This window comes from Cibotium barometz, chromosome 30, assembly GCF_041138505.1.
Source record: "Cibotium barometz isolate CiBa-2024 chromosome 30, ASM4113850v1, whole genome shotgun sequence".
In the NCBI taxonomy this organism is placed as follows: Eukaryota; Viridiplantae; Streptophyta; class Polypodiopsida; order Cyatheales; family Cibotiaceae; genus Cibotium; species Cibotium barometz.
This window is the reverse complement of record NC_141075.1, coordinates 13488358-13503699: the sequence shown is the minus strand read 5'-3', so window position 1 is coordinate 13503699 and position 15342 is coordinate 13488358.

Below are 15342 nucleotides of genomic sequence, written 5' to 3'. Positions count from 1 at the left end.
ACCTCAACTTTTCAACCTGTACAATTAACTAACAAGCGCTATACCTCGAGAGGCACATTAATGGAAAAAAATAAGGACTCATTTAAGGACACAAAACTAGAAACAACTTGAGAACACTAACCTACCTACCAGGCACCACACTAATACACTGAGGATCAAGGTAAGAGGATGTTGTAGAGTTTTGGCTCTAGCCCTAAGGCTAAGCCTCTATCCGTATCAACCAAATAAATAAAATCAGTCTCGATAGTGCCATGAGTCTCATCTATCCATTTATCGTCAGATATATCTTCTTCGTTTTCCCATCCACATAAAGAATGTAACTATGCGAGGATAGTCATCCTGTGGAAAAGGAAAGACTTGGGCTATCGGGGATACATCCTCTACGGAGTAGGGGTCAGTCGTGGTGGTCAATAGGCGAATTAGTCATTCTAATTCCTCAATATTTTCCTCTTTGGCTAGTACATCTGTATGATCCAATTCGGTTTTAATTACAGGATAGCACATGTGAAATATTTGAGAAAGGTATAGATGATACCTCTCACCAAAGGTGGGAGTGGATGAAGTGTGTGATGCTCGTGCATCTGCCATATCTGCAAACACAGCTATAGCATCAGTAGGTTTATGAAGACAGGTCAATCTAGTTTTTAATTGTGTGCGAATAACTCTCCTCTTAATGTGCAGATAACTCTCCTCTTAATGTGCTCTTGCTCTTTTTACTTTTTTTTTAATTTTTCTTTTCTTTTCTTTTTTGTGTATGAAGCTATATATATATATTCCCTCGAATTTGGGAGTTACATGGAGAAGGTTAGGGAGGAAGCAATAGAATGTCGAACGTGAGTACCTCTTCCCCCTTCCTTGGGTAGATCATTTTTTTTGCAATGATGTTATAGCCCCTTGGAACCAATAGCCTTGGATATTTCCTCGACTTGGTTTGGAGGACTTGTGATGGAATTAAGGGGGACTATATGAAGAAGTCCTCATTATACACTTAACAAGTTAAGGCTTGCCAATTTGGTGATTGTCACTCTATTGGTGATGGAATTAAGGGGGACTATATGAAGAAGTCCTCATTATACACTTAACAAGTTAAGGCTTGCCAATTTGGTGATTGTCACTCTATTGGGACAATCCTTAAAGGCATGTTTGAATATGCACTTGTAATATGTGCCTCTACATGGAATAACATTGGGGTTTGGCACGTTGGATTCATCGATGGAGTTGGGCACTAGGTGTGATGGTTTGATGAGGATACTCGGCAACACAGTGAGGCCCCTTATAATGGAAACATGGAAGAGGTGGCATGCGTAATGTGTTACTAAAGTCTCTCGCCCTTTGCTACACCATGGCTTTAAACAAGGAGGCATAGTCAATGGTGGCTGGGACGCATATGACTCATAGCTCTCTTGTTTTGGTCCCTCTGAGTCCATTGGCAATTTCACCAAGTTTTTTTGTACTGTTGTGATTCTAGGAGCAACGGAATAGGGTGGTAATATCGAAAGTAGGTATGGCATTGGTGGCAGTGTGTACACACCATTTGGTAGGGTTCATATAAATGTACACTGGAGTGTACCAACAATGGATTGTATTGTGGTTCTAATGATGCTGGCAATAAGCACGATACTATTGTTATCTAGGCCTCAGCATTAGACACTATGCTTGTATCGTTTTGATGACAGATTGTGAACCAAACCATATCTCTTCATGGGAATAGGTGTGGGTGTCCTGTTTGAGGTGCTAGCTAGGGCTATAGCCTTGCCACCACTATGCTGGCCTAAATGATTTAGTAAACTTTTTGCCAACTCATCCAGGCTTATGTCCTTGACTAGGACTCTAGCTAGTACTGGTGGGGCACCGTTGTTGAGGCTTATGTCCTTAACTAGGATGCTAGATAGTGCTGGTGGGGCACCGTTGTTATCCACGCTTATGTCCTTGACTAGGACTCTAGCTAGTTCTAGTGGGACACCACTGTTATTGACGTTTTGGATTATGCATCACCTTTCTCTTGGTTTGTGTGGATGACTTCTACATCCTTGTCTTGGATATTGTCTATACTAGATCTATTACCTCACGAGATGGCAACACTCATTGTAGTGTCTAGACCTCTATAGAGATGGTCATTAAGCCTCTTGCTTTGAGGCCAATCATAAATTGATTGATAATAAGCCATCTAGTCTCTTGTAGGGGTTGCATCTCATATGGAGATACTTGGTTCTAGCAATATAGTCCACATTGTTTCACCCTCCTCTTGCTTGAGGTTATAGACATGTGTTATGGGGCTTTATCTAGCTCCACTAGGCAAGAATCCTACAATGAATGTGTGTCTCAAGACCCCATAGCTAGCCTTTTCAAGCAAGTTTAGTGACCTACACTAGTAGATCTTGGTGGCATCATAAATCCTTCCACAAACTCACAAATTTGATCAACCTTTTCTAAGTATTGAATGGGATCTCTAGCTCCATCAAATTCAATCATCATCCTAAATATGTGGAATGGCTTTGTTTTGCGCAATTCTAAGCCACTAGGCGCTATATTTGCCACAACCCTCCTCCCATTTCAAATGACATCCTCAACATGTTTTCTACATAGTCACATGGTGGAGGAACATATGGAGTTGGTTGCACAAAACCCTATGTTCCAGGGTATGAGTTCTCTTGCCCTATGGTGGGGCTGGGTTATGAAATTTCCAATGACACGTGTCCTCTTTTGGTATGGCTTTGAGGGTGTAGGCTCGTTGAGGGGACACGTTATGTGAATTCTCTTATGGATCCCTTGGTGTCGAGGTAGCTCTGACATTGGCTCTTTACCCTTCCATGTGTTCCTTGTTCCTTGTTCCTTGTCTAAACAAAGAACTAGAACTTGGTTCCATGGTAAAGGTGCCTTTATAATGGGCTCATGTAGTGGAGATCAGGACTCTTGAGTGCATTATGTGTGCGTTGTTGGGTGTATTGAGGGATATTTTTCCCTAGTGGTACAACAAAAGAGACATCTCTTGCTTGTCATAAACTACCGTTATTGAACTACTTCCTATGGCAGATAAACCTAGCTCAAGATCGACACAACGTTTGAATCATTTGGCATCCCACATGACCCCTTCCTATAAGAGGACCTTGAGGTTTCTAGCTTCCCTTCACTACAGCTTCATCCAAACATGGGGCAGTTACATGCCTTCTTCATAAAATTTAGGGTGTTATTTATAGAGCCCAAATAGTGATTTTGCAGCTCGGAGGACCATGAGCGGCTCCTATTTCTAGGTGTTTCACTATTTGTCCACTCACGTTTGTGTTTCATTGGCTCATTTTATCCTGCTTAAGGTGGACCTGAAGGAGTCTATCCTTCTTAACCAAGGATCACTTTACTACATTTTTGGAATTAAAGTCCTGGTGGGTTTGAGGAAGTGTGGTTTGATATGTTATCATCATTAAGATTATATTCTCATTTCTAATAATTAGCCTAGGTTAGGTTCGAATCAACGGTCCTTAGCGCTTATGGTATAGGTTTTAAAATGGTTTTAGACATAATTTATTTTTTACCCTACTAGCCTTATGTCTCCATGTTCACATCTCCAAGTTCACGCATCTAGACTCATCTACAAGCCCACGTATGTTAATTCACGTATGCAGGTTCACACCTCTAGACTCATGTCTCTAGGCTCATGTGTCTAGGCTTACGTATCCAAGTTCATATATCTAGGTTCACATTTGTAAAGTCACAAACATGAGGTAGCCTCATCCTTCTATAGTTCTCTCCTCACCTATTGTCTAGGTTCACACCTCTAGGTTCTTGTATACAAGTTTATGTGTCCAAGTTCATGCCTCTAGGTTCACGTATGCAAGTTCATGTGTCGAGGTTCATGCCTCTAAACTATAGTCTCTAGGCGTACATCTTGTAATATACCCACCCATCCTATCACGAGGCAATCTCAATCGATAGGATCAATCTCAACCAATTATGAGAGCTATCTCATCACTACCTCTTCTAGATGATCCCATTTTGCAATCTCCATAAGGTTGGGGGTCCTACCTAATATTTCAAAAGATCTCATTTCGGTTTCTAGTCTCTTGTAAGAAAACACCCGACTCATTGGGTCCAACCGACCTCCCGCTTCCCACCAGCAACTAGAACAGTCCATCTATAAGGTTTTTCTTAAGTTACTAAAGCACATTGTTTTCACTAATGCAAGTTACAACACGATTCATTTATTTATTCTTGTGCACAGGTTCCTTTATCCCTCAATGAATACATTCTTTTCCAATCAAGTCATTCCACACATAGAAAGAAATTCATTAAGGACAAACATAATTTTAAACCTGAGCTACATCCATCTCTAATCCCTAAGCTCACCAAGTTACAAAATAGTTTAAAGCTTTACCAAGCATCATATGGCAAACAATCGCTTACATAGTAGAACGAGAAGTGTCCCTTTACCCTCTTTTACTATGGAGGACCCTTCTAGCTCAGCCTTATAACTACTCGAAAGAGCCCCACCTTGTGGTGGGTTACCCTACAAAGGTGGTAGTATTTCTAGAGTCAGTTGCCCCGGGGAGTACTCAATTTTCCCAGACCGATCACTAAACAGATCACATCAGAATTGTTACCCCACGAACCGATCACTAAATAGATCATGTCAGAATGGTTACTCCTCCATAGTGACCTCATCCTAGGGAAAGTCCCTAGTTCACAAATCCATCATCATTATCATTCACACTTTGAGACCATGTTTGTCAACCATCATCATTATTGATACTTTGAGATCATTTTCGTCAACCAACTTATGACACTAAAATAAACAATTCAATATAAGATGACTACGCCACAACTCAAGATAGTTTTACTAGGGTGAACATCTCATTCCATATCAACTCAAGCCTTACATTTCAAAAACAAAATCAATTTAAAATATTCTCCCAAGTAGTCAGCTAATTATGAAAAGGTTTTTAGTTAAGATTTACTTACTTGTAGTGCCAAGGAGTAAAGACCTCTAACCTGGATGCAAGTAGTAGTAGTCAACAATCTACATTCCTACTGTAAATTTCCTTGATGTAATCTACATTTTTTCTCATCTTTTCACATCACCCCATCTCCTACCTTGTCCTTTACTATCCTACAAGAAGAGAAACCCTCCACCCATACTCCCTTTTCATGCGATTCTAGAAGGGAGGCAATTGTGGCTCGCAAATTAATTATCTGCTTGTAAATTGTTCATCTTTTTGTACAACTCTGGGAAAAGCTTGAGCAAAAAATCATTCATGGAGGCTTGATATGCCCAAGTCATAGTCAAATAACAAGAGACACTAGAGGCTGCAATGGTGCACATAAACACAACAAAGCAGGTGGGCTTGTGAGAGTAAGGGCGCTCTCTTTGATGAGGAGTTATCTCTTGTGAGACCTTCAAGCTCCCTCTTGCTATCTTCTTGCTTCTACTTTTCTACCACATAGCTACCTTCGAGATCTCAAATCATACCAAACTGTTCATGCTCTATTGGGATGCCACAAGCAAAGAGGCAAGCCCTATTTAAAGGGCAAGTTGGTTGATATTTTGACAACACACCCAGCCTCCACCACATAGTACTTACCAAAGCTAGACACATTGTGAAAGTGGTGGATGACCTCGCCTTGCATCGTCATTGAGAATCGATCATTGTACACGGTCGACCGCCTCCCACAGTCTACTTTGAGCTTAGTGCATAAATCCACATTCCCCAGTGAAGAGGGGTATCACATGATCCCCTTCCTTCACATCTTTCACCCCTTCACCAACACTCTCTACTATCGAGGTTGCCTTATGTCCCAAAATACAAGGAAACAAGTCCTCATTTTCCAAAAGAAAAAATTAGTGTGGCAGAGGGAGGTGTGGGTGATCTTCAGCCAGAAAACTTCTCCTACCTATGGGGGCGGCGGCTACCTGCACTTGCTTTCAAGGAAAAAAGTCCTCATTTTCCAAAAGAAAAAATCAGCCTGGCAGAGGGAGGTGTGGGTGATCTTCAGCAGAACTTCTCCTGCCTACGGGGGTAGCTTCCTGCACTTGCTTTATCACTAGGGGCTCCTTTAGCCTCCACGCAGCATCAGCTTTGCAGATGATAACATTCCCCTACATCTAGAAGAAGCAATGCATGTGCCAGCACACAAGCTAGGTGTACGAGTGTGTGTGTGTGTGTGTGTGTGTGTGTGTGAGAGAGAGAGAGAGAGAGAGAGAGAGAAGGGGAAGAGAGAGGATTGAGAGAAGGGGAGAGAGGGGGAGAGCAAGCGAGAGGGAGCGAGCGAGAGGGAGTGAGCGAGAGAGTGTGAGGGAGGGAGGGAGGAAGGGAGGGCACATGAGGGAGTGAGAGAGAGGGGGTGAGGGACTCGGTGGCAAGGAAGCAAGAGTGTGGGTTGTGAGGGAGTGGGTGATGGAGTGAGTGGGGAGGGCACATGAGGGAGTGAGAGAGAGGGGGTGAGGGAGTGGGCGGCAAGTGTTAAAAAGCATGGATCTGGGGTGGCTCATAACAAGTAATCAAACTCATGTTTAAGAACTAATGAGATAATTAACATATTAGCAACACAATAGCAACGCTCATAAGAAAATCACACAATATCATTCCATAGAATTAATCTAAATACATCATTATATAAGCCCTCATGGAGCTCCCAACTTACAAGATATGTACAGCCTTGTGCCATCCATGTGTTCATAAATGCTCACACTACATATACCACCTTGTGCTTTCCAAGTATTACCTTTTTTACCATTGACTTTACCTTTTACAAGTGACGATATAAATCAACCTTTGAACTTCAACCTTTAGGCTAATTACCTTCTTCTAATGTGCATGCTTCTTCTCTTGATGTTACTCACTCCCTACCAAGGCTTGTGCTCCATGGCACCATATTTCTCAACACCCCCCCTTGGTGCCACATTCTTTAGCTACTCAAGGTGGTCAAATGTGAGGATTACAAATTTCATTATCCCCCCCTAAATTCTAACTTGGTTGGGCAACTCCGAAGATTTTGTTCGGCTCTAACTTAGAGGTTACTTGGAGGTGGTTTGTATTTCACTTCCCTTGGGTGCATCTTTGGCTACTCTTAGGTGGTCGAGTGTAACACATTTGAATTAGTGTGATCCAACAACGAACATAGCAAAAGCATCCAAGAAAATGTTAGACAATATGAAACAACAAATGAAAGCTATCAATGCTTCTTGGGATAGACAAAAATATTACGGCGGTGAGATGCTAAAAGAAGTGAGAAAATCTCCTAGGAAGGAGAAATGGTCCTTCTAAGGGTACATCCAAAAAGAACTTATATATCCTTGGGAAAGTATAAGAAGTTGAGTTCTTGTTATTGTGGACTCTATGTCTTAACCAAGAGAATTAATGACCAAGTTTACAAAGGTCTATGTAGCCAGTCCTGATCATATCCTAAACGATGAGCAAATTATTATGCCATCTCAAGGAACCTTAGAAAATACCAACAGATAGGATCCTTAGTTCTAGAGAGAGGATCCTTCAATGTGGAAATGACTTCCCAATTGAAGATGATACATAGAAAGAAGAACCCAAATTGTATCTAGACTTTTACCAAGTATTTTCAAGATGAGGACATCTCGATTTCTTTAAGGGGGGATGTAAAATCCTGATTTTTTTTGGGGGGGTTTGCAAACCTCCCCTCCCCACTTATATATATATATATATATATATATATATATATATATATATATATATATATATATATATATATATAAATGCGGAGAAGGCGATCATCCCCTTGCTGACCACTCCCCATGTTATTCTTCCTCATCATTTTCTCCCCACCACCTTCCCTCTCTCATTTGTCTTTTTCTCCCACCGACCAGCCACCCACCACACTCGTCTTTTTCTCCCATTGGCTAGCCACACCCTTGCGTCCTCTCTCTCTTTCTCACACTCACACACACCCCAGTTCTCCTCCTCCTCCTCCCCTATAAAAACCCCCCTCTTCTCTCGTCAGTGAGACCCAATCCCCTTCTCTACAGTTTCCCTCCCCCTCTTGTGACCCCCTCCCCAAATTCCTTTGTTCATTGAACCTCAGAGCCACTCCCTCACCGTCTCCTTAACTCCCTTGCCACCCACTCCCTCACCCCCTCTCTCTCACTCCCTCGCCAACCACTCCCTCACCACCCACACTCTCGCTCCCTTGCCACCCACTCCCTCACCCCCTCTCTCTCACTCCCTCACATGCCCCCCCACTCACTCCATTAGCCACTCCCTCACCCCCTCTTTCACTCTCTCACATGCCCCCTCACCCACTCTCTCACCCCCTCTCTCACTCCCTCACCACCCACACTCTCGCTCCCTCTGCACCCACTTCCTTGTCACCCACTGCCTCACCCCCTCCCTCTCTCACTCCCTCACATGCCCCTCCATAATCAATCCATTAGCCACTCCCTCACTGTTGAGAAATATGGTGCCATGGAGCACAATCCTTGGTAAGGAGTGAGTAATAACAAGAGAAGGAGCATGCACATTAGAAGAAGGTAATTAGCCTAAAGGTTGAAGTTCAAAGGTTCATCTATATGGTCACTTATAAAAGGTGAAATCAATGGTGAAAAAAGATCACACACATGGAAAGCACAAGGTGGTACATGTAGTGTGAGCATTTACGAATACATGGATTGGCACAAGGGTGCACATATCTTGTGAGTTGGGAGCTCCATGAGGACTATACAATGATGTGTTTGGATTAACTCTATGGAATCATATTGTGTTTTTTTCTTATGAGCATTGCCATTGTGTTGCTAATATCTTAATCATCTTCTTAATCATATCATTAGTCCTTAAACATGAGTTTAATTACTTGCTATGAGCCGCCCTAGATCCACGCTTTTTAACATGGTATTAGAGTGTGGTTGGGATAGCTCATTAGCAGCAAGAAGTAATTAGTTTTTTTAGTCACAAATTGGTGATTAAGTAGATGCTAGTATTTTGCAGCTTTGAGAGTAAGCTTAATGTTCCACAACACAAATGCTGTGTGTGTGAATCTCTCCATCATCAAAATGGTGTTTTAGAAGCAAAGCAAAGAGGCACACCATCTGAGAAGCAAATCAACTAATCAGGGAGCAAGGGAAGTTTCTGTGATAACAAAGAGAGTGGCGGCCACCATCCTGAGGTCAACACCGATCCCAACCCGCTATAGTCCTAGCAGGGCTCGCTAATACTACTACTAAGAGACATGGGAGCGACAGAAACGCATCACAATTTTCATCCGGCTCCAACTACAACAGGCAAGTGGTTGCAGAGCAGTACATGAGAGAGGAGCAACAAGCAGCTTAAGAAAAGCTTAAAATTAAGTTAGAAAAAAAGGAAAAGCAGCAGCATCTCTCCAAGAAGTGCACAACAGCAAGCAAGCAGGCGTTAACAGTCGAGATCTGGTGTCTTCAAAGAACGATGATGAGCGGGGCAGCACGATTGTCTCGCACCTAGTAGAAGAACGTCTTGTGAAGCTCGCAGTGAGAGGGCCGCTCGCTCTCCAGAGAAAGAGACCCGTCCATCACAGGAAAAAGCAAGAGAGACTCTCTCTAAATGGAGCCAATATGAGCATGCAAGAGAGAGTCTGAAACTGAAGAGTAAAGTCTGTGTAAAGACGCCACAACCAAATGAGTATGTCAGCGTACATGAAGAATAAGTAGCATACATACCACTGCCCTAACCTAAAAATCAAAGGGTGTCTTCAATGAATTTGGCTCAATTTTTTTATTTGACCGTGAGATTCTGGATAATAGGTTGTCCCAGAGTTTAGATAAGGGTCCTCTAAAATCAAGAAGTAAACTAACATTTTTTCTTGGCAACTTTTGTAATACTTTATATAGTTCTTTGACATCCTAAGGTTGCGGGCGGTCAATCCACTCAATCTTAAACTTTCTCTAGGTCAATTAAAATCCCTTCAAGATAATGGATCCCAGGTATTTGATTTTTTATGCAAAGAAGGTGCACTTACTCTTGTTCACAAGAGTTGATGTTGTCTTAGGATTTGCAAAACCTCCCTATCATGCTTCCTCTCATCTTTAGGATATCGTTGAATACACTAAGATATGATTGTCAAGTCGTTCCCTAGTATATCCTATGTGAGTCTGTTGAAACTGGCTAAGAAATTCGTCACCCAATTGGCATTACATTCCCTATCTGGAATTGAATGTTGTCTTTGCAATATCACTCTACTTTACTCTAATTTGCTACTTCAGGTCAATCTCTAAGAAAACTTTAGCTCTGTGAAGTCAGTCTAGAAGTTCATCAATCCTAGAAATAGGATACTTGTTCTTCACTCTGTGAGTTAATTAATAACCTATAGGCAATGCATAACCAGAAGGTTCCATCCTTCTTATTTTGAAATAGAGTCAAAATTCCCTAAGGTGATACACTCGACCTGATGAATCCTTACTTCAACATTTGCCAAATTTGTTCTTTGTGTTCTATATGCACTCACGCACTAACATTTTATATGCATGTTCTATATGCACTCACGCACTAACATTTTATATGCATGTTCTATATGCACTCACTATGCACTCACGCACTAACATTTTATATGCATGTTAAGCCACGCATTATGCTTCTTGAATAAGCCCTATCTCATGGTCAATTTCCCTAGCATTTGAGTAAGCTCTTCGAGAAAGAGATTCTCAAACCCTTGTTAACAGTCTAGGTCCCTCTTTTTAGTATCATCATTGATTTTGATGAGTTTAACTACAAACGCCCTTTGATTTTTCTTAAGTCCCATTTTCAATTTGCCTATTTCTATTAAGTGTGACTTGGGTCTGCCAGTTCTTCCTGAGGTTACTACTTCTTGAGAATTTTCCAGTCTCATTCTACACATTCATCATAAGAACAACCATAATTTGAAACCTCGGCATCCCAAGTTACATTCCATCTCCAATCCCTCGACTCACCAAGTCACAAAACAATCTAGAGCTTTCAACCATCGTGGCAAAAAATCACTCGTATAGTTTTAGCCTCTTTGCTCTGGAAGACCTTTCTAGCTCATGCATGTAACTACTGGAAAGAACCCTTGCCCCACCCCATGGTGGATTACCCAACAAAGGCGATTGCCCCAATCTGTATTTTAAGTATTTCTATATTTGGTGGAGCAACCAACTCTAGAAATGCCCGTGTGGAGCAACCGAGTACTCCCCGGGGGTGGGGAGTCCCCGGGTGGGGCAACCGAGAGAGTACTCCCCGGCACGTAGGGTATACCTGGTTTCCCCAAACCGATCACTAAATAGATCACATCAAAATGGTTACCCCATATCAATCTCATTGGAATGGTTACTCTAGAGAAAGTCCCTTAGTTCACAAATTCATCACCATAATCATTCACACTTAGAGACCACGTCTATCAACCATCTTTATGAAACAAATAAAAAATTCCATATAAAAATTTCACCTTTCTATAAAAAGAACAGTTACATTTCTATAATATACAATCACTTTTCTATAATGCATAATAAAAAGAATAGTCACTATTCTTTCTATAAAAAGAACAGTCACTTTTCTATAATACACAATAAAGATGCTAATTTTTACTAATTAAGATCTTGTCCTAGTGCTCAAGTTATGTAGAAACAAAGATGGGAACACTTGTATTCTCAAGCCAAATCCTAGGTTTTGGGAAATCACATGGACTTAAGTATAAATCAACCCATGGAAGGGATCAAGAACTATCTTGTGTGATGGATAGACCAACTACTAGGAATAATAATTTGGTCACAACTTAGGATGGTTTAACTAGGGTGACCATCTCATTCCGTATCAACTCAAGTCTTATTTTTTAAAAACAAAATCAATTTGAACTATGCTCCCAAGTAGTCAACTAATTATGAAAAGGTTTTGGTTAAGATTGGCTTACTCACAGTGCCAAGTAAAAATGAAGAAGGCTTACTTGGATGTAAGTAGTAGTCAAATATCTACATTCCCATTGTATGTTGCCTTGACGTATTCTACCTTTTCCTTGTCTTTCGACATCACCCCATCTCGTACCTTGTCCTTTACAAACTCATTTGCAAGGAGCAACACTCCCTTGTCATCCTCTATCTGCAAATTGTTCTTCTTTTTGTACACCTCTCGGAAAAACTTGAGCAAAAAATCATTCTGGGACATAACATCGCCTGATATGCCCAAGTTATAATCAAACAAGAGACCACCAGAGACTACAATGGTGCACACAAACACAACAAAGGAGGTGGGCTTGTGAGAATAGCGCACTCTCTTTGAGCAATACTATCTTGTGAGCTCGCTCTTGCTTCTACTTTTCTACCACACAACTACCTTCACGAGCTAAATCATACCAAACTGTTCATACTTTGTTGGGATGCCACAAGCAAAGAGGCAAGCTCTATTCAAAGGGAAAGTTGGTTGATATTTTGGCCACACACCCAGCCCCCACCACAGTGTACTCACCAAAGCTAGACACATTGAGAAAGTGGTGGATGACCTTGCCTTGCATCATCAAGAACTAATTGGCCTCATCACTGCACATGGTCGACCGTCTGCTACCGTCTACCTTGAGCTTGGCACATAAACTTGTCTTCTTTTATTACATTGCCTTGGCACATAAACTTGTCTTCTTTTATTACATTGCCTACACTCACCACATTCTATAGTGAAGAAGGGTATCACATGATCCCCTTCCTTTACATCTTCCCTAGTGAAGAGGGGTATCACATGATCCTCTTCCTTCACATCCTCCACCCCTTCACCATCACTCTCTACTATCCCTGCTGCCTTGTGGCCCAAAATACAAGGAAACAAATCCTCATTTTCCCAAAAGACAAAATCAGGGTGGGAGAGGGAGGTGTGGGCGAGCCAACTTCTCCTACCTATGGGGAAATTGCCTCCACCTACTTTATCGCTAGGGGCTCCTTGGGCCTCCATGCAAGAGCAGCTTCGTAGATGATAGCTTTCCCTTGCACGGAAGATGCCATGCTTGCAAGCATACAAGCTACTGGTGTGTGTGTGTGTGTGTGTGTGTGTGTGTGTGTGTGTGTGGGAGAGAGAGAGAGAGAGAGAGAGAGAGAGAGAGAGAGTGAGTGAACAAGATGGGGGAGAGAGAGGATGGAGAGGCGGAGAGAGTAAAAGAGGGCTGAGAGAGGGAGTGAGCGAGAGAGTGGGAGTCAGTGAGAGGCAGTGAGAGCGAGAGAGAGGGGGTAAGGGAGTGGTGGTTGGCGAGGGAGTGGGAGAGAGGGGGTGAAGGAGTGGGTTGGCGAGGGGCGAGAGTGTGGGTGGTGAGGGAGTGGTGTCGAGGAAGTAAGAGAGAGGGGACAAGGTAGCGGGTGGCGAGGGAGTTGACTAGAGGGTGTGGGAGTGGGTGGCGAGGGAGTTGACGAGAGGGTGAGGGAGTGGCTGCAAAGCTGAGCAAACGAAGGGAGCCTAGGAGGGGGTCGCACGAGGGGGGGAATGAAACCATAGAGAAGGGGGGGGGGGTGTCACTGAAGAGAGGAGAGGGGGATTTTATAGGGGAGGAGGAGGGTCGTTGGGGTGTGTGTGAGTGTGAGTGTGAGAAAGAGAGAGAATGAGTTAAGGGTGTAGCTAGTCGGTGGGGTGGTGTGATTGTGAGTGTGTAAGAAATAAAGAGAACGAGTCAAGGGAGTGCCTAGCCGATGGGAGGAGACGAGCAGGGTGGCTGGTCAGTGGGAGAAGAAGACAAGCAAGAGATGCAAGTTTTGCACAGCATGAGTGGTGGGGAGAAACGATGAGGAAGAATAATGTGGGCGGGGAGGGGAGGTCGGCATGCGTTGATCTCCTCCTCCCCCTTTTATATATGTACGTATGTATGTATGTATGTATGAGTGGGGAGGGGAGACCCTCGCACAACAAGCGAGAAAAAGAGAAAAATAAAAAAATTGAGATTTTACATGGACTCGCGTGCAGATTTCCCTACCTAGGGCACAAAAATCTAGAAACTCGGTTCACGTATATAGGCTCATGTTTGCAAGTTCATGTGACTAGGCTCAAGTCTTTTTACATGAGATTGTGGGCTCATGACCCCTACCCTTTTGCGTGGTTTTTGGCTGTCTTTGAGATTTTTTGTACTTAAAGGTGAGGTGTGATTAATGGTCCTATTCCTATTGAATGATTGGTACTGAAGTTATAACAATTTTTTTTATTGTTGTTTGATTTGTATGCTTTCAAGTTACCAATTTAAACAATGCATGAAAAATTATGAAAATTTCTAAATACATGAATAAAAAATAAAATTTCTACCCTAATGGAGCTCAATGCTCATGTTTTCGGAGTGGATTCACTTATCATCATAATTGAGTTGAGCTATTTGTTGGATAGCAACGACATCTAAGCCTCTTGCACTTCAATTTCGTGCAAATCACCAATAAATCAAGATTTTGCCCTCCAGTAGATAAAACTAGAATGTCCTAATGTGAATAAACTTTAAACAAAAAACAAAAGCAACAAATACACACATGAAATGCTCTAAAACCATATGTTTTTCATAGTGTGACTTCCGAAAAATATATCTAAGCAGGATTTTCCCTCCCAATAAATGAAACTGGAATGTCCTAATGCAAATAAGCTTCAAACCAAAATCAAAAGCAACAAATACACTCATCCAATGCTCTAAAACTGTCTGTTTTTCAAAGCATGACCTCTGAAAAACATATCCAGGCTCACAACTCACACGTCCAGGATCACGTCTACAGGTTCGCATGTGAAGACTCAAGTCTTATTGAGCAAGGCTGTGGGCTTGTGTGTCCTCTACCCGAGAGCTAGTTTTTGAGATTTTTTTGACTTGATGTGGGGTGTTATTAATGGTTCTAATCCTAGTGAATGATTGTTATTCAAGTAATTAAATATTTTTTTATTATTTTTTGATGAATTTGTATTCTAAGGTACCAATTTCAACAATGCATGAAAAAATATGTAAATTTATAAAATACATGAATAAAATTTAAAATTTTCACTAATCCACCCAAATGGAGCTCATCAATGCTCATGTTTTCGGAGTGGACACCACTCCGAAATTATGATTAGGAGTGGACACCACTCCTAATCATAATTGCTAAGCTATTCTTTGCTCGAAGCAATGAAATCTAATCCTTTTGGGCTCTAATTTCATGCAAATCACTAATGACTCGGGATTTTCCCACGCTAGTAGATGAAACTAGAATGCCCGAATGCTTCGAACCAAAATCAAAAGCAACAAACAAACACATCCAATGCTCAAAAATCATATGTTTTTTCGAAGTGCAACCTCCTAATGAATAGTGAAAAATATTGGGGAATCCCAATAGCTTGGAATGGACGAATAAACAAAGCTAAGCCCTAGGCCAATCCCTTGGCAAGTTAATGAGTTGACCATTACTAGCATGGTATATTAAGGTGC